The sequence below is a fragment of the Halichoerus grypus genome, chromosome 9, assembly GCF_964656455.1.
Source record: "Halichoerus grypus chromosome 9, mHalGry1.hap1.1, whole genome shotgun sequence".
NCBI lineage: Eukaryota > Metazoa > Chordata > Mammalia > Carnivora > Phocidae > Halichoerus > Halichoerus grypus.
The window spans coordinates 2223516-2244120 of record NC_135720.1 but is presented as its reverse complement, the minus strand read 5'-3'; the positions used below and the strand labels follow the sequence as shown (position 1 = coordinate 2244120).

The 20605-nt window shown below is 48.4% G+C and overlaps 1 long non-coding RNA gene across 2 annotated transcripts; it reads right to left on the bottom strand.

Moving 5' to 3' along the window:
• Nucleotides 1-5034: 5034 nt before the first annotated feature.
• Nucleotides 5035-19198, bottom strand: LOC118537924 (uncharacterized). 2 transcript variants are annotated; one of them, XR_013441001.1, is made up of 5 exons: nt 18580-19198; nt 12678-12809; nt 9984-11380; nt 9205-9462; nt 5035-7165 (listed from the first exon to the last, which is right to left on the bottom strand). It is a non-coding gene; the product is annotated as an uncharacterized LOC118537924 (long non-coding RNA). The 2 variants fall into 2 exon arrangements; XR_004918359.2 differs by lacking the exon at nt 9205-9462 and having other exon boundaries at nt 18580-19195.
• Nucleotides 19199-20605: the final 1407 nt, after the last annotated feature.

Sequence of the window (20605 nt, the reverse complement as noted above, 5' to 3'; positions counted from 1 at the left end):
CGCTCATAGACCCATCCTCCCCTGTCTTCACATTGCCTTCCTTCTGTGAACGTCTGTGTCCCAATTTCCCCTTTCTATGAGTCGTATTGGATCAGGGCCACCCAAGGACCTCATTTTAGCTTGATTACCAGTGTAAAGACCCTATCTCCAAATAAGGTGAGGTCCTGAGGGGTTAGAGCTTCGACATGGGAATTTTGGGAGACATAAGTCAACCCGTAACAGAACGGACATGCCCGGCAATGCTCATGGTTTCACGTCTTCTTTCCAAGAACTGGAAGTCACTGCCTCGCTGGACAGTCGTGGCTCTCAATCTTGGCTGTTGTTAGAACGGTTCATGGTGATTTTTAAAAAAATCCTGGTGCACAGGCCACACCCAGCTCAGCCAAGTCAGAAGCCTTGGGAGTGGGGTCCAGCCTGGGCCGGTGTCAGCGCTCCCTCGGGTCGAGAACTCCGGCAGGACTGATGACCTCTACTGGATCAGAAGTTTAGAGCCATGCGACTCCTGAGTAGGTTTTGGATGAGTCAGAATGTGGGATCGAAGCTAGAAAATCGTCTCCATAATGAACACCATGATGGCACTCTCCGTGGTAGGCCCCAAAGAGGTGCTCATCTCAGTGCCCCCCACGGGGAAGGGCCGGGGCCCCAGCTGCCTGCCAGGGGACTCATCCCCCCCCCGCCCCGGTTGCCAGCAGAGGCTTCCGTGTCGCCGGGGGGCTGCTGGCTGGCACCATGCGGGGAGACCCTGAGCTTCTGGATCAAGGCGGCCAGGGCCCTTGGAGTGGGATAGACCAGACAATTGTCCTCCTGGAGCTTGTATTTTTTGAAGCAGATGTCCAATAAGTAAGTTAATGAGTCCGTGCGCATCAGCTTCAGATGGTGAGAAACGCCATGAAGAAAAGCAGAGCAGGGTCAGTGGACAGAGAAAGAGCAAGTGGGCCATGGAGGGCTCCATTTTATCTAGGTGACAAGCAGACCCCGAGAGAAAGGAGACACAGCCGAAGCATATTGTTGGACGTCACCTCCTTCTTATCACGAGTGCTGGTGTTTCCTTAGCTTGGCCGTTTGCAAAGCAACCCTCGGTCCCCTGCCCGAGATGATGCCCACACTGACCCCAAAGTGGGTCCCCTAGTCAACAGATGAGAAATCTGCACAGGCCACTCAGGGTTGTGCTGGGATGCACTCACCCCCGACTGTGTCCCCACCACCAGTCCCTCGTCTTCTACCGCACCTGACGCTGACGGCGGTGTGTGGGTGTGTGTGTCCCCCCATGCCTGAATGGAGATGAAGGGAGAGAGCAGCTCCACAGTGAGCCTGCCTGGCGCCCCCAAGCCTGCAGGCCACCCTGATAGTACACAGCCACTCCCGACCTGTCTTCTTTCAGCGTTTCCTGGGCACTGTGCGTGGGACTCCTCAAATATCCAGCGGGCGACCTTCTTAGCTTGCCGTTCATACTGGCATCCACGGGGTATTTTTTTCTTTTGTTTTGTATGTTTTTAAATGGAACTCAAGTTCATATCACTGAATTAGTTTTCTGATTCGTGGCATTTTCTTGTCACTGGGTCATACTTGACTCTGCCGCCCTCTTGCATTTTATTTATTTCACGTGTTCACTGCCCTGTTTTCAGTCATATAATGAAAACCCTACACTCGCACCACTCTCCGACCCAACCCCTTCCACGCTGAGGACCCCGTCTGCGCCCCTCCCCCACCCACTGCGGCAGGCCACACCGCCCTCATCTGATGCTCCCGGTTCTCCTGGTGCCTTTGTTTTGTGGAGTTCGCAGGTGCCTGAGTGCGCTCCAGCCTAAGGAGGAGTATTTTATTTAGCTTTTGTTGCTTTTGTACTTTTTGTATTAAAAGATGTTCTTTCAGCCAGCAGTTATGAAAGTTAAGTCTGCACTGCGGCATCTGGGAAGAGGAACTCTTTAGAAATGCAAATTCTTGCATGCCCCCCACCCCAGACCTCCGGAATCAGAAATGGTGATTTGCATTTCTCTGACTACTAAGGAGGCCAACAGCCTCTTAATTTTGTTATTGGGTGTTTGTGTTCTCTTTTCTGAAATGCCTGGCAGATTTTTGCCCCTTTTTGCTACAACGTTGTTTATCATTTTCCTATTGATTTTAGTTATTTTTATATTCTTGACACTGATTCTTTCCGGTTAAATTCACTGAGAATATTTTCTCCCATTTATAGTCTGTGTTTTCTCTGTGTTGTCTTTATGATGAGCAGAATTTCTAATTTTAATAGAATCAAATGTATTTTTTTGTGTGGTTAACACCTATGATTCTTATTTAAGAATTCCTTCCCTATCACAAGGACAGAGAGAAACACACCAATATTTTCTACTAAAGGTTTTAAAGTGTTTCTTTTGACATAGAAGTCCTAAGACCTTTTGGAATTGCTTTGGTTGTGGCGTGAAGTAGGAATCCATGCTCACTAGTTTTTCCAAATGAATAACCGCTTTTTCTGGTTTTATGAGGTGGGTTATTCCTCTTCTTCCCTCTGCAAAGCTGTGACTGCTCTGTCATAAATCTAAGGTCTTGTGGGTGTGGGCTTGTGTCTGGCCTGTCCACTGTAATCCACTGACCAATTTCTATATTCTTATATCATCAGCAACCGTCTTTTTTTCCCTATTTTTAATTTTTTTTAAATTTAAATTCAATTTAGTTAACATATAGTGTACTATCAGTTTCAGAGGTAGAATCTAGTGATTCATCAGTTGCATGTAATACCCGGAGCTCATTAAGTCACGTGCCCTCCTTAATGCCCATCCCCCAGTTACCCCATTCCCCCACCTGCCTCCCCTCTGGTAACCCCCAGTTTGGTTCCTATGGTTAAGAGTTTCTTATGGTTTGCTTCCCTCTCTGTTTTTATCTTATTGTATGTTTTTCTTCCCTTCTCCTATGCTCCTGTTTTGTTTCTTAAATTCCACATATGAGTGAATCATATGATACATGTCTTTTTCTGATTGACTTATTTAGCTTAGCACTGTACCCTCTAGTTCCATCCATGTCATTGCAAATGGCAAGATTCCATTCTTTTTGATGGCTGAGTAATATTCCATTGTATATATGAACCACATCTTCTTTATCCATTCATCTGTCAATGGACATCCGAGCCCTTTCCATAGTTTGGCTACTGTGGACATTGCTGCTATAAACATTGGGGTGCAGGTGCCCCTACAGATCACTATGTTTGCATCCTAATAGCTCATAATAAATGTTGCTATCTGGTTCTCACGTTCCCTCTCTCTGCGTGTATTGACCATTCCTGAGCCTTTAATGTTTCATCATTTTGTTTTGTTTTGTTTTAGAATCAGCTTGTAAAGCTCCATGAAAAACTCTGTGTGGGGGAGGCTTGACTGGGCTTGCATTAAATTGATAAATCAAATTTGGGCGAATTACCACTTCCGGCACTATGTCCTGATGCTGCTTACAGAAACCTGGGATTCCTGTTCAATTCATCAACCTCACTGTCCCGGCATTGCTCATGTTACTGCCCGTATTCCTCGCCAAGTCTCTCCCGCCCCACACCAGAGAATCCAGCTCTTCCCTCCGTCCGGAGGCTCCTTCTGAGAGCTGGGACCCAGGGATGTCTCTGTCCTAACATGCAGCCGCCCGTGGAGAAGGAAGCTCCCTTCCATGTCAGCTCTCACAACATTATGTCAATAGCTCCCCGATTCACTGTGAGATATTTTTAGGAAGGCAATTTATTTCCTCTTACTTTAAAACATTCCACCCAAATTACTGTACTTCTTAAAATGTTCTATTATTATCTGAAACCAAAGCAAAGAGGGGCACAGGGTGACTTCCACGCGTTCTTCCCCCAACCACCCTGGGAAGTTGTTAAAACGGGGGGCTGCCACCTGCTCACATTTTATCCCAACTCGGTCCATGGCGTCTTCCCACATCATCTGAATATTTTTGAATAGATTCTGAATATTTTTGAAGTGAGAATCTGGTCCACAAACGACCTGTCCCTTTTTAAAAGTGTTCTCTCTGCATGATACACAAAGTACCGGATCAGAGGACCTGGTGCATACAGTGTAATGCGTCAGTTTAGAGGCATTAAAGACCCATTAAGGGTGGCCCACATTTTTTGTTTCTGTTTGTGTCAAAATTAGTAAATCCGCTGTTCTTGTGTCATTGGTTTTGTTTCCAAAACAAACACACCTACTTTTCGCTCGCAATATAAATGATCTGGTCAAGATTATCTGAAATTATAAATGTAAAAACAAATAGTCAAATTTTACGGCTTCACGGGTTATGTATTGAAGTAAAGCTTGGTGGGCGTCTGTGTTTCTGGGATCATTCAGTAAGATGGGATGGAAGGCCCAAGGTCATTCAGCTTTCTTCAGTTTGAGAGAGACTTATGGATTAAAGACAATCACTGAGATTCTTGAGACCCAAATCTTGTCTTAAGACCCAGGAGCAAGTCATGGTAATTCACATAATAAAAGGAAAAAAATCTCAGACTTGATTCCTTAGTAAATTTCCCTTCCACCAGAATGATGGTTACTGAAAAGTCATCCCAAATGCCGCACAGATTGCTGATTGTCAAGCGGTAAGAATTCATTTGATACTCTAATACTAAACTAAAAATAATTCTATCTTGTAGACATTTATGATTTGAAAACTATATCATAATCTCAAAAATGTAACTCAACTTGGTAAACATTCACTGAGGGCCTACATCAGGCCGGGCTCTAGGCTCTGAAGAGGAACAGGGCCCAGGCCCTGCCTTCAAACTAAGCAGCCGAATGCCTCGGGGCCTCCTCACTGACAAAGATCATCATCGCATAATAGTTTAAAATGTCCCTGCTCTTTCTTTCTGATGGTTGGATTCTGCATCAACGCAAGTACTGATTAGCTATGAGTCTTGATTTATGGAGCATGTTGCTCGTCTCTTGTGCCTTGGTTATTTATCTAAAAGATAAGGGCAATCAGCCTGACCTTTGTAGAGTTGATAGGGGAAAGAATGCAAGGCACCTCCCAACGTCTTAAAAAACGAGGTGTACCCCAGGCTTCTGTCGGGACCATCAATCCTTTATTAGCTGCATGAATCAGTCAGCAAACGCATCCCTCCCTTTCCCAAGATGATGGATACAAGAGAACCGGAGAAATCCACATGAAAAACAAGGAGTTACTCAGGAAAGATATACTGCTGAGTGAGGGAATAAAAAAGACGGATTGGAGAAATGTCTATCGAAATGCCACATTTGTCTACTATTTGGTAGTAAGAATCCTATATTCTGTTCCAGAAGCCACAGAACATGGGCATAAATTCGATGAGGCGGCGAGGCTGGCTCCGCCCCAGGCGTGAAGCCTCACTCAGGTCAGCGGTGATCATCCGATGGTCTCGACGTCTTACCCAAAGGGAACACCAGGCTGTGCTGTATTGCGGAGACGCCGATCATGGCTCTTCCGGATCTTAGACACTGTGTCTGTTTTCAGACCAGTCCTTGAGCACACGCCTTGAAGGTTTGGACGCTATCCTCGCAAAACATTACCCGTAATAGTCGCACCGTGGTAGCATTTTATGACGGAAATGGGAAGAAAAGTCCAACACTCGTGTACTCTGTTTCGAGAGAGCAAAAGGAAAGAACACGGAAGGTCACAGCACACATTAGGAGGTGACCATTAAATACAGATTAGAAAAAAAGAGCATTTGCCCTTCCAAAGACTCCTTTACAAGTTCCTACTGTAAGGCCTCCATTTGCGTTGGAAATATTATTCAGTTCACAAAAAGCGAGAGGGAGAGAGAGAAAAGTTGGCGGCTGCGTGTTCGGGGCAGGCCGCCCCATAAGGCGGAAGGCTGTGCGCGTGGGAAACGGCCTCTACTTTGTGTTGATTTACTGGAATTCTGGGTGGGTTTTTCAGAATGACAAAAATGACAGCAACAACCACTAAAACATATGAAATAAAGATTGCTGCTAACAAAGGAAATGTTTCCCCAAGAAATTTGCTTCTATAAAAGGAAGTGAAGAAATACAAGTAAGTAATACAACCAGGGGACACATGTTTCTGAAAAATAGTTTGGGGAGAGAATGAGTCTGTTGAAATCCATCCTATGAAAAATGACAAATGAATCAATGTTAAGAAGTATCCTAGGCTTGGTGATTATTAATTACTTCATAGCTGACTTCCTCGAGACCAGGCCCCGGAGAAGCTGTGGCCTCCACCTCGACCGTCTGTGTGTTGGGCTCTCTGCTAGCTGGTTATTCCCAGTGCACACGTGATCCGATCTCCTGTTTACAAACAACCGGGTTGGAAATAGGGCAGCCGATTTCATTAGAGTCACGTAAACGTCCTTGAAGAATAGCTGAGGGGAGATGGTGGTTTAACCCCGCTATTGGACAAAGGGCCATAAAAGCTCCAGGGTTTTCTTGTTTGTTTTTTTTTTTAAATCTTAACCTCTCCTTCCTTCTTTAAGAAGTAGACCGTGTGACCCATAGTGGATGAGACTGTTACTTGTTTAAGGCTTCCTTGCTGACTCTGGCTAGTGATCATGAAGCTATCGCTTGTTTTGATAAGACAGATCTACCTCCAGAGGAAATGAAATACATTTCCTGAGCTCTGAGAGCCAGAAGCTGCCCTTGTTTGCCACCTTTGATGACAGACAGAACGGAGAAGGAGGAGACTGGCACCATGGACTCGAAGCCATCGAACAGTCCAGATCCCTGTCCTTGAGCCAATCAGTAGTAACGAGGAGCCTGAGCTCTTGTCCGTCAAAACACTCATTTTTATTCTCACTGTGAGATCAGTTCTCACTGTGAGATCAGAAATGAAAACACGAGAGTATCGTTCGTAGACACGGTGGCTGAGGAAGACAGAGCACGTTTCTGAATGCACACGGATGGGCAATGAAAGGGTGATGTGAAATCTGTTTATGCAGCATCTTTCCCAAGCTTGTTTCAGAATTCCCTTCAAAGGGTTAAACAAACAGTGGTGTGCAGAAGGAGAGAGCTGACATCAAACGCAGTTCTGGCCCCAGAGGGGAAGTAAAACAGAAACAGAGCCTGAACTCTGGTCTCGGGGGGTGGAAGGTTAGGGCCTAATTGCCTCCTCCAGGGACTTGTCAGCGGAGCTGGGAGAGATGGACAGCGGCTGCAACACGCCGAGATGCCAGAGGGAACTTCTGGAACGCGGACTTCTGGAGGAATTGCTGTAATAAATACCTTTGATTATGAAATGCAATTTCCCCAGGAACTCAGAGAACTACTGCATATTTTGCTTCTATTCATCTCATGATGGATTTGGGAATTATTAGAGGCAGGTATTTTCAGCCTCCAATTGTTCCTTTATTGAAAAATCAAAGCCCACAGAAGTTAAATGTAACCCTCAACAACACAGTGAATCACCGCAAATAAAAATCACTCCCCCATTTTTGTCTGGTTTTTTTTTTTTTTTAGAGCTAGTCTATGCCTGAATTTTTCACTTGTAGAATAAATGTGAAACCAGAGGTAGGGTTGCTGGACTTAGTAAATAAAAAATACAGGATGCTCAGTTAAATGTGAATTTCAGATAAGCAACAAATACATGTTTGATATAAATATGTCCTTTGCAATATTTGATACATACTGAAATTTTCAAGTAGATATTCATTATCCATTTGAAATTCACATTTAGCTGGGTGTCCTATGTTTTATCTGGAAACCCTAACCAGAGGCTTTTTTTTTTTTTTTTTTAAAGATTTTATTTATTTATTTGAGAGAGCGAGAATGAGAGAGAGAGAGAGAGCATATGAGAGGGAGGAGGGTCAGAGGGAGAAGCAGACCCCCCGCCGAGCAGGGAGCCCCATGCGGGACTCGATCCCGGGACTCCAGGATCATGACCTGAGCCGAAGGCAGTCGCTTAACCAACTGAGCCACCCAGGCGCCCCAACCAGAGGCTTTAATTTCAAAAAAAAAGGCTAGATGTTCTCTTGTCATATTGCCAAGAACTGACTCTTTGAAGCCCCTTTCCCTTCATTAACTCCCTCCAGCAAACCTCTGCCTCCAAAGCTCCTAGCACTACCCTGGAACCCAGGCTTTTCCCTTGTAAGTCACTTAGATGGAAGGCCTGTCTCTGCGTCCCCCCAACGCCCCATTGGGGGCTTGGTATAGATGTGTGTGTGTCACAGGATGGCTGACACTTCACATCACTCCCCGCGGGCTCCCCAAACCCGACCCCGAGCCATGTCCAGGACCAGTGGACGAAGCACAAATTAACTCAACCTAAGCTGTCCCAGCTAAATTCCTCCCACCAAATACTCTGAGGTTCTTGGTATGAGAGAGCCTTTCTCTTCTGGCCAGGAAGCTGTTATTAGTTATTTTTAAATTTTCAAACTAAAATGTTATTATTAATTTTGAGATTTTGAGCAAAAAAAAAAAGTGTTTGCCTCTTAGTGCATAGTAAATGTTTGTGGAACGAATGAATGGGTCAAAGTCAGAAAGAGCACAATTCTCTGGATCAGAAAGCGATACCTCCACAATTATCCAACAAAGTGTTCTGACAATACAAACCACCTTCCAGGTATTATAATGTGGCTCTGGCAGAAGAATAAAAATGGCTCCTTCTTAGGGCATCTTTTCCTTTTTACCTGATGACCGCTTCTCTCTGCTCACTGCTGTGATGCTGGGAAGGCAGGCCAGCATCCTGTATTAGGCTAGATTTGCATTAAAGTCAGTAGGGCTGAGTGGTACGTCCTCCCTGATAGATGCCTGCTGTTTACTGAGAGCATGGACACACGTGTTGGAAGGAAGGTGGCCCTCACAGCCTTCACTGAGTAGACAGCAGCTTGTCCACCAGCCTCACCCGCCACCAAAAACCCCAGTGTCCCAAGAGAAGTCTAGTACACGAAGAAAGGCTTCAGTCTCGCCACACAACGTCAGCTCTAAAACCAAGTGTATCCATTTCCTAGCGCTGTTGTAACAAAGTGCCACAAAGTGCATCTCCCTCGTTTGGTTCCAGAGCCCGGAAATCTGAAACCAAGGCACCAGCAGAACCTCTGAGGTCCGGGGCGCCTGGGTGGCTGAGTCCATCAAGCATCCGACTTGACTTTGGCTCGGGTCATGATCTCAGGGTCATGAGATGGAGGCCTGTGTCCGGCTCTGCGCTCAGCAGGGAGTCTGCTTGAGGATTTCTCTGCCCCTCCCCCCTGCACACATGTGCTCTCTCTCTGTCTCTGAAATATATAAATAAATGTTAAAAAAAAAAAAGAACCTCTGAGGTCTGGGTGAGTCCTTGCGTTTTTGCTGTGTGGTACCACTGTCCTTGGTGCTCCTTGGGCCTCGGCTTCCAGCCACAACACTCCTGTCCACCCTGTCATCACATGGCCTTCTTCCTGTGGGTCCCTTCAGGACCCAGGCATGTTGATTAGGAGCCCCTTTATTGGCCTCATGGTATCCTGATGACACCTGGGAAGACCTCTTTTCCAGGGGCCTTATTACAGGTGCCAGGGGTCGGGACGTCAACATGCCTCTTTTGGGAGGACACAAATCAACCCATAATATTAAATGCCATGATATTATGTCACACACACTAATCATTCTACAAAGCCTAAAGATCTCCAGCTACATATTGTCATGCAGTCCAGTCCCCTGTCACCGACGTGGGACTAGCACCTCATTGCCCATCAGAGTATACACTGAGTCCTGGGCTGTGAGTCAGTCTCATTCGTGAACATCAACCAGGACACCACCCACCATGCACAGGCGGCACTCGCTAAGAGCTTGCTGAGAAGAAAGTCTATGAATAAATGAACCACCAACTGAACAAGTGAGTGACAGCTGAATATGGAATAAGTAGTGGCAGATATGGGCTTTTGCATAGCTGGGCCATACTCTGTTGGATCTGAGACCCCATCAAAAAAAACCTCACCACTGTTTTTTGTGCCAGAAGAAAGGAAAAAAAGTACTGTCCACGAAACAATTACACAGTGCAATCCTATTGCCCAGAATTGTGCATGTACTGGGCGCTTTCCTTTAGTTGCAGGTACTTACCATGAACAGAAACGCAGAAGCACGGTGGATAGTTGAGGAGTTTTTAAATCTTCGAGTTCAGCATCTGACACTCTTGGGTCACATTTCCACTCACCTCATCCACGTGCAGGCTTCCCCACACAGGTTTGACCTCTAGCCTTTAAGAGCACCCTGGACTGGCTTTCCCTAAAGGTGGGCTCCACGAACTCCTAACACCCATTCTGTGCATGTTGATGCTGGTCCTTTATAATCTAAACAGAAGGGGCAGGAAAGGTTTCCAGAAACAAGTCAACTCATGTCATTACTCAGATGAGCCAAGTTACTGGGTGATGGACACTCCTGGGCCCACGGGTGTCCAGCCGCAGCACCAGGAATGACGAGTCTCCACGCTGTGCACAGGGCATATTCTTACTCACACTCTCACATCTGCAGCAAAACTGTGTGACGGTTTCAGGTCACACATGACTGTCATCAACTAGAAGACAGGTCTTCTACCAGAGATGTTACAATGTGAAGGAAAAAGGCACCGTGCACGGCTGATGAGTAACCTGGGATTCCCAGTGGGGACAGCTCATCAGCTCTCTGCCAGCCCTCTCCTGGGGCAGTGTCAGCCAAGATGCAAGCATCACCCAGTCCTCACGATAAGGCCACCAGGTGTCCTTTCATGAAAGACAGTCATGCCTAAAAACAACCTGTGATTGAATAAGGAACAATAAAGAACAATTTAAATGACAAGCATAAACACGCTGTGCTTGAATGTTGAAGAATATTTTAAAGTCATAATCACTCTGTGTTCTAGTCACGGAAGGGCAGAGAGGACCCCCTGGACACTGGGTTCTGCTCTCTGTCTGTGGGGCCTGGGGCAAGTTTCTTGCTCCTTCTGGCCCCAGTTTTCACATGTGTAACAGAAGACTCTATGCTTTATTTCACATCCAACGTTCTACTCTTAGTTCTCAGAGAAAGACCCTGTTGCACCTGCAGTTGGGCCTCTCACCGAAGGCCTCACTTGATGCTCTTTGTCGAAACTGCACACCAGGCCCTTCCTGCACTTGGTGTAAACCAACAGCGGCATTGCAAATCTTCTCGGTGAGGGCTGCTTTGAAATCTGTGGGTACGCTCTGAGGTGCTTTCATGGTATTTCAAAGGACCTTAGAGTTACTCTAGTTCAACCTTCTATACAAAACTAGAACTTTTTCTTCAACGTGCCAGTCTTTGCATACGTATTCCTTTGAGAACATGCCCATATCTTAGTAAGAAAGCCAGCTCATAAATAACTCAAGTGATTAGAAAATTCTTCTTTGCTTGGTTGTTGAAAGTTATTGGAATAGAACAGGAAGTCCAGAAATTGATCCAGTAAGAGAAGAAAGTGCAATGTATATCCAGACAAATGGCCAATGTCCTTAACATAGAAAGAGCACCTATAAATCAATAAACCAACAAATAATCTAATGGTAAAATGGACAAAGAACATGAACAGGTAATTTACAAAAAAAAAAATAAATAACACTGGTTCTCAACTATATAAAGTTACACTCAAGTTTATGCAAAATTAAACTACAAGGAGGTAGTGTTTTTGAGTATCAGGTGGGCAAAGATCAAGAAGCTTACTAATACCTGCTGGGCAGGCTTTGAGGAAACAGGCAACTTCATACATCATTGGGAGGAACGTAAATTGATAGAACTTACATGAAGGTTGACAGTATCCATCAAAATGTAAAAGCACCTACTTTTATCTGCCCATTCCACTTCTAGAATAGTATATTACAGCCGCAATGCTCCAACTTTCTGGTTTCAGGACCACTTTACATGCTAAAACTTACTGAGGATCCCAAAAACTACTGATACTCACCATATTAGAAATTAAAACTGAAATTTAAAAGATATCTATTATGTTATAAAATAACAGTAAACCCATTGTATGAGAACATAAATAGCACATAATTTATTAAAAATTATATTTTCTTTTTTTTTTTTTAGATTTTTTATTTATTTATTTGAGAGAGAGAGAATGAGAGACAGAGAGCATGAGAGGGAGGAGGGTCAGAGGGAGAAGCAGACTCCCTGCCGAGCAGGGAGCCCGATGCGGGACTCGATCCTGGGACTCCAGGATCATGACCTGAGCTGAAGGCAGTCGCTTCACCAACTGAGCCACCCAGGCACCCTAAAAATTATATTTTCAAAAAAATTAGTGAAAGAGGGCATTGTTTTATTTTTTTGCAAATTCCCTTGATGTCTGGCCTGAGAGAAGATACCTGGGCTCCCTCATCTGCATCTGCGCTCAGCCTGTGTGATATGTTGCTTTGGTTGAAGAATGTGCAGGAAATCTGGCCACACTCCAGAGTGAAGCTGGACAAGGGAGCCCCTTGCCGGTCCCCTAGAAGGGTCTCAGAGCTACAGGGACCACATTTGAGAAGCCGTGCATCACAGAGCTTCTCACATGTGTGAATGGACTCACACCAGCTTGTTTATGGAGGTGTTGTCTGTAAAAGCAAAGCATGGCAACAAAGGGACCCTTGGGAGGGGCTGATAAAATAAGTGGAAATGGAATTCTATGCAACCATTAAATTGACTGAGGTGTCACATGTGCTGAGATGGGCCAACCCCAAAGTATCAGGTGTCATCACCAAAGATTCATTGTTGAATGCAAAGCCACAAATAAGCTGCCAAGGAGTGTTCGTGGTCTTTATCATTCATAAACATATGCATCAACTGTACCTGGATGGAAATTCATGGAAGCATTCCTGATGCTGCTTTCCCAGAAGGGACTGGCACAAGGAGGTGGTCGCAGGCTCACTTTCCACGGTACCCTTTGTACCTCCGGAATTTTGTATCATGTGTGTGGATTGCCTGGGGAAAGAATTAATTAATCAATTAATTAATGTAAACACAAATCTCCCCGTGGGTCTGATTCACCGGCCCTGGGCTGGGACTAGGACAGCAGGTGGATTGTGGGGGCTGTGCTTGCTTCTACATTTTGGATATGTTCTTTTTTCTCCATCTGGGTCTTTTAAAATACCTCCCACATGTATGCTCCCGACATTTGCACTTAGAACTCAGCCCATTGAAAAATGTTATTTCGGCTGTGTAGTTCATGATCCTGTTCCACTTGATCTTAGACTTGTAGGATCTTGGGCGACACCAATGTTTATTCCTCCGTGTTGTTACACATTCACAACCTAAATTTTAAGATGCTATTTAAGAAAAATGTCCCACCCACCAAAATTTCAAAATTACTTTGGTCTTCATTTCAAACAGCCTAGGTGAAAATGAGCACCGGGCAGCCACTACTGTTAGCTGCCATGTTGGACAGCCATGGTCCATAGCCACGGCAGCCACGGCAGCCCACACCAAACTGCCGGCCACTGCTCCATGCCTCTTCCCAGTCTTTCCCGAGTTGGTGTGGTCATTGCCCCAACTCCTGTGTCCCAGAGTTCTGGAAAAGGGCTAGACATATTGGGTTAGGTATATTCTTAGAGTCTGAAGCCACCGTCCCTGACTTGTTAAAACTGCCCCATCAGGACCCTGTGTGATACTGGCTGGGTCTCTGCTCTGGTCTTTGCTGGAGAGCATGCATTCCTTCATTCTCAAATCTATTGAATTCTCTGTGTAAGTGCTAGGCAGGTACGATGATGATGAGTAAGACATGGCCCAAAGGCAGAGTCAGAAACCGTTCCAATTTACGTTTCCCTTTGAACGTTGCTCTCCTTTTGGACTTTAGCTTCTCTTGGGTTAATCATACAAATTACAGACTTTCCTTTAATGTTATTTTGAATATAAAAGTAATTAAGTACTGTTACTAAAACCACACAAAAGCAAAGATATTTCTAGAAGAAAAGTCAGCTGGATTTGGAAAGATGTATATCGTTTGCTTCCAACACAGACCAATGTGAGGACTGATTCAACTTGCTTGCTTTTCTGTCGCAATACTGATGTCAGCTTCCGATCACGGCTGTCGGGCGGCTTTGCCCACCTGTTTCAGGAGGGGTACGCCCGCGGATGCGGCAGTCTGGGGAGGCCTGTGTCACCACAGCAGGGCATTTGGCGGGCGAACGGCAACAAACCCTGGAGATGCTCTTCTCTGGCACAGGGAGTGGAGGGTGACTCAGGAATGACCGGTCACCAGGTGTGGGAGCAAGTATTTGGAGCTCAGCGGAGGTGGTGTGAGCAGCCATTGGAAGCACTGTGCTGGTAAACATCCGCAGTAACCCCTCAAAACTGCTGATGTAAACTGAAATTGTAAGCCCTGACGATTGGATGTGAGATAATCTGTCACTTTATGAAACAATCTGCTCTTGTAGCTGATCAACAGCAGATTTATTCCTACTTTTGGGCATGTAGCTATTACTAGAGCAGGGTGTAGCCAGATTTGAGGGCCCAGCAAAAGAAAACTCGGGGGACGTGTACAAACGGCCTCTCTCCCCAGACGGCTCGCGCTTTCTTGTTCAGGCCGCGGCACGTCGGACGGGACGTGCTCTGGGCGGTGGCTCTCTTCGCCGGCGTGGGGCGCTTGATCGGTCTCTCCCTGACTGGCCACCGCCCCGTCCATCCCCCACAGCACGCCCGGAGCCTCACGCGGTCAGCGTGGAACGTAAGGACACGGCTCTTCCCCAGGAGCTCAGAGCAAAGCCGCGGCGGAGGAGGGGGGTGGTCTTTCCTGGGAGGCAGACAGCTTAGTTCGGGCAGGCGGTCTTCCCATCCTGAGGAAATGCCAGAACCAGGCCAGCACCGGCCCGGGGGACGCGGCGTCGCGGCAGAGCTGGCTTTGCCAGGCGGCGGCATCGGAGGAGGGTCCGAGGTACCGAGCTGTGCAGGGGTGAGTGAGACATGCTGGGAGAGCTGAGCACACCCCCTTCTGCGGGCTTGCCACATCCTCCCGAAGCTTCCATGCAGCCTCCTGGAGCCCTCTGTGCTACTTGAGGCAAGTCTCCCTGTTTTCTGGGAATTCTCCACTTTTCTAACTGGACACAACGTCCTGAGGCCTGGGTTTTCCTGGACTTTCAAGATCAAAGCGAAGGGTCCCTCCCACAGGGATAGTGTTGATGAGCAAGGTGCCAGGCGGAGCTGAGCGGGGACTCTGGTGTGGCTGGGGAGCATGACCTTGGGACCCTTCCCTCGGGACCCTGTCTGCAGCCTGTGGTTTGGGGGGGGCCCAGGCGCCTCCAAGCAGAAAGGCCTGAACCCGCCCCTGTTGAGGTTCAAGTGCCCGCAGACGTAACTGCCAGCCTGGGGTGGGGGAATAGGGGACCCCCACGGCCCTACTTCAGGGGAGGGGAGGGGATTTCCTGAGAAGGAGCCCTGCTCAGTCTGGCCCTGTGCTGACAGCCTGGATTGCCCCCAGGGCCCGGAGGGCGTGCTGTGCTGCTGCAGGGACCCTGTGGGACCCCGCCCCGCTGAGTGCGGGTGGAGCAGAAGCCCCCTTCCCCCTGGAAGGCCACAAGCGGCCTGGGGCCAGGGCTGGGTCGTGTCCAGAAGCTCCAGGAATCCAAGCAGAATGCTGGTCCAGAGCCACCTGTCTGGGGGACTGGAGCCCCAGGGGGCAGGGTTTTGTTCAGCTGGTCTTGGTCCTGGGCCTGACCGGGTCTGATGGGGGTGCACGTGGTAGGCGGGGGGGGGGGGGGGAGGGCGGGGGATCCTGGAACATTTGGGAGAGAGAAGGGAAAAGCTGGGCCGCTCGGCCGGTCGGGTGCAGCTCGCAGCAGAGGGGCCTTCTCATCAGCCCCTGCCCAGCCCTTTGGTGGTCGTGTGTCCAGCTGGCCTCCCCCGCCGGGCCTCTGCCTGGTGCTTCCCCTCCTCCATCGCAGACAGCACAGGGCGCGTTGGGTTCCTGAGACTTGATCCCAAAGCCGGTGGCTGGCCCGAGAGGAAGGCCTGCTCACTCCTTCCTGGTCCACCCCCGAGCCTCCCGGACTTCCCGAAGCAGGAGGCCAGCCTCCCACATGCATTCCCCATCCCAGGGGCTCGGCTCTCAGACGCCACCACAGCCTGCTTCCAGCCGGGCATTGTGCCAACGCCGGGCGGAGCCTCATGCCCAGCCCACCGCCCAGACGGCCTGTGCGGTCCCGGATGCTTGTACCCTTGTTTCCTGGCTCCGCCCGCAGCCTGTTCTTGCTCCCGGCCATCTTCCGGTCCCCCCACCAGACCCCTCCTGCCAGTGGCACCTTCGGGGCAACGGATAGACCACCAGTGATGGTTCTTCGCGTGGTGTCAGGCGGCCCTCCTCTGCGCTTCGGGGTTTCGTGGCTGAAACCCGGGTCCACCAGTCCAACCTGCTGGGGCACACGGGACAATTCAGCTCCGGGATCCAGGGCCGCCTCATGGCACCCAGAGGGCTCCACGTGCTGGGAGGGTAGGAACTGAAGAGCCTCAGAGGCTCGCGTGGCCTGCTCGGTCTCCTTCTGGCTGTGTCTCACTGTGGGCCCTCCTTGCCTCGCGTGGCCCCGTGCACCTGGGCTTGTCCCAGACCTGCTGGAAAGCATTCTGAGCCCCATTTAGGGACGGGTCCCAATCCGGATTCAAATTCCTCGAAGAGAGAGTGTGGCTGGTGCAGCTGAGCTGTGAGCCCCTCGGAGGAACACCTCGAGTAAGATTCTCCACCCGTCACCCACCCGCCCTCACTTTGATTCCGCCCCATGCCATCTCCGGCCACGCCGGCACCTCTCTCTTCTCCACGGTGCAGACCGCTCCCGCCTCTGGGCCTTTGCACTTGCTATCCACTCCTGGAGCGTCCTGCCCGGGGTCTTCTCGCGCTCTGACCCTTGACCTTCAGGTCTTGCTCACAGGTCACCACCCCCAAGAAGCCCTCCCCGGCCCACCTCAGAAAACAGAGTCCCCAGCCCCACACATGGCATCCAACACAGCATCATCTTATTTTCGAGGTACGTCCGTCAATAAGTGAAAGTGTTCTGTTCATTTACTTACTCACTTGTTTATGGGGCTCTCCTTCCATTAGGATTACAGTTTCCAAGAATCAGGAGGCTCATCTGTCCTTCCCTGGGGTGCCCAGAGCCGGGCACGCAGTGGGCACTCGGTCAGTGTTTGGGAAACGAAGGAGTGAGCAATTGCAGCAGGCCCACCCCTTCTGGAAGGGGGCCGCGTCATCCTGCTGGCAGAGAGTGCCCCAGAGTACATCCAGGGCGACTAAACTCTCACCCACCACATCCAGTCCAGAGCGCTAGAGACAGCGTCTCCAAAGGCCTTCCCTCTCCCCTGAGTTCTCTGTTCCCGGAGCCAGTAGACATCCGTGTTCTATGCTCACCTCCGCTGACTTCTCTCCAGCGCTGCTCTGCGCACGTGTGTGCGGCAGATTTTCAGCCATTGTCCCATCTGCTCGGGGAGGGAGCCCTGAAGGCTGGATCACCCCTTGGTGCAGAGGAGGAACTTTCTCCTCATCTGCGATCATTCAGCCTATTAGCAGGTGGATTCTTAGCCAAACTCATTTTACATCCACGCTGTATAGTGACTCTTTGGAAAAATTCAAAATCAAGTCCCATAATCTTTCAGTTTAAGATGTCTTAAAGCCATTGAACTTTATGCACCTGGAACCCGGAGGAATTGTGTGCCTCAGGTTGAGATGGCAAATACTGACCATGCTGTTTGAACCATTTTTAGTCTAGTTGCCACTGTTTATTAATTCTGCTACCCTTCACCTGAATTTTTCCAAGTTTCTAACAAATATAGCTACCTTTATTATATTTATATATCTTTATATAATATCAGCAAATAGATCTTTATTTTTTTAAGATTCATTTATTTATTTGAGAGAGAGAGAGTGCAAGTGGTGGGGGAGGGGGGCAAAGGGAGAGGGAGAGAGAAAACCTTAAGCACACTCCACTCTGAGTGTGGAGCCCAATGCAGGGCTCGATCTCATCACCCTGAGATCATGACCTGAGCCGAAATCAAGACTTGGGTGCTTAACCAACCGAGCCACCCAGGCGCCCCATCAAATAGATCTTTAAATAAAATCTTTACGTACTTGTGTTTTGTCAAAGACCTGTCAGAAACCTTAGAATAAAAAAAGAGAAATGTAACAAACCTTTATATTTTACATTGCCTATTTGCTGCCAATAATCAATAAAAATCCTATGACATGCTGTTGTAACGTATGCCAGGCACCTGACATAGGTTACCCAGACTGTGTCCTATAGGGCCTTACAATAATCCTGTGAAACAGACGTCAGCTCGGTCACACTGTAATCCAGACACAAGCCAGGCCCCACATGGCTCAGGCTTGCTCCGCGCCACCTACAAAGAGACACAGTTTCGTAGCCAAGACTAGTCACGCCTCTCCAGAAGCACCATAGGGAGCTGGTGTCGCCGGCAGTGTTTCCCAAAATGCCCCTGCGTCCCCCCCGGGGCTGCCACGGCACAGTGGTTAGAACAACAGACCCGCACGCAGTGTCTCTAAGTTCTGGAGGCTAGGTGTCCAAAATCAGGGTGCTGGCAGGACCCGCGTCCCTTCTAGGTCTCCGGGGGAGGGTCCTTCCTTGCCTCCTCCCAGAGGTCCGCCGTGCTCCCTGGCGCGTTACATCTGCCAGTCCCCGCCGCGGTCTCCCTCCTCTCCCTGTGAGGATATCAGTCACACGGGATGGCAGCCCACCCCTCTCCAATATGAGCTCACCTTCACTTCAACAGTTACATCCACAGTGACTCCATTTCCAAGGAAGCTCATGTTCTGTGGTTCCTGGAAGGACGCAAGTTTGGGGGACACCCCAGGACGGCCTCCGTCTTACTTCTGTGTTGTCCTATGATCCGCGGCTCCTCCCGTGTCACGGGCTTTCCTCCGCCCCGAGCAGCGTGCTGGTGCTCCCTCCTCCTCATCCGTCAGGTGGCTCTCTGTCACTGACTTGGCTGTCGCCTGCCTTCTTTCTTCTGCTCTTGCTGGTTGCTGGAGTGGGGGAGGAGGGGAGACCATCGTAGACCAGCCTCTCTTAGAAGCTGGGCAAGCGGGGAGGTGTGGGGCCGTGAGCGGAGCCCGGTCCAGCCAGTCGGCGCTGACCCCGGGGGCTGCTGCTCCTCATGTACCCACGACTTCCCACGAGGATTGTCCTCCTGTGCCCTCTTCCATCCTCATGGTCGATCGATCCCTGTTTTCTGTCCCACTAGGAAAGGAAGCTGCGGATGAATGTGGGGAGCAGTATCCCCTGGGGTTTGAACACAGTACCTTCCCTCCTGCATCCTTTGGGCTCCCGCAGAACTGCCCAGGCTCCTGGCGTCTCCTCACACCGCACACAACCAGACACACGCCCCTTAGCGTTCGAAGCTCTGGCAGGATACATCCAGTCCCGGCATAGTTGGGGACTTTCTTCAAGTCACCCTTCAACACCAGTAGTAATGATGGATTTTAAAATCAGTGCTCAGAATTCATACAATTAAAAAAAATTTTTTGAATGCGAAATTTATAAATATTATAAAAATCAGAAATGTGTATTTATAAAAGTAAAATATTAAATGCATATTATTATCATTTTACAATGGCCTTACTAAGATTCTTTAAATAGTATTTAAAAATGTGCTAAACACTCCACAAAAATGAACAATAAGTTCTTAGTGGAAAATGAAAATGAAATCTTGTGACATATTTCTTAACAATGGGACCTCATGTCAGAGCGCATCTGGGGGGGCTGGTGTTGCAACAAATACATGGTGTGAACTGTTGGCAGCTGTGGAAACCTCTCCCAATGTGCCCCAATCCTCCAGTAAAGCATGTATGGTTTATCTTCATCTTCCCAGTTGTTACCATGTATAGACGGAGATCCTGGTGCAGGAACACTGTCAACACTCTACTCCTGCAGAAATATCTTGAATTAGAGTGAGAATTATTCTTGTCCTAGAAGCTTGGCTTTGACCATCACCAGCTTCTTCCATCTTTTGAGGATTTTGGAAGTACAGCAGCTTGCTTTCTAAATAAGTGTTTCTTGGTCTGATTTGAGATTTTAAAGCAACATTTAACATCACTAGTATGACCCACTAAAAAATTCAGATTTCCCGACTCAGGGAGAGAGCCCATGGATGTAACCCCTGATTCCACGTGGGCAGAGGCCAAGCACAACCAAGGCCAACTAACTCTCTTGGCCACAGAATTCCAGTGTCACTCAGGCACCATGCCGGCGGGGAAACCAGCTCCACTCTGACCCCGCGCGCAGGTTGCTGTCCTCCTGGTACGACATCACAGCGTCCCGCAACCCTGAAATGCTGGAAAGTGGGGCCAGGGCATGAGTGGTTCAACATTAGAGTCTTCAGAATCAAATTCCCTTCACCCGCACGATGATCAGGTGCTTCATGGAGACCTTCCTTCTAGAATTCCGCCGGTGGCTACAATTTGCGAAGTCCAAGGTCTCCCCTGCTCTACTATCTGTGTCTACGGTGCTTTGCTCTGGCATTTATCACTCTATCCTGCAGCCACATTTCTCACGTCAGCCCCTCCTCTTCCCTTCTAATTAAGTTGTTACCCCTTAAAGGCAAAGACAAAGACAGTGGTAATATTTTCATTCGAATCCAAGTACCTAAAATAATGTCTGGCACATTGAAAAATGTTCTGAAAATGTCGGTGTTATATTTCAAAAAGTTAAAGACGATTCCAGGAAGACATTTTTCAGGGATTGTCGACAGTCTGTTGAACAAAAGGAAAGTAAAAAATAGGATTT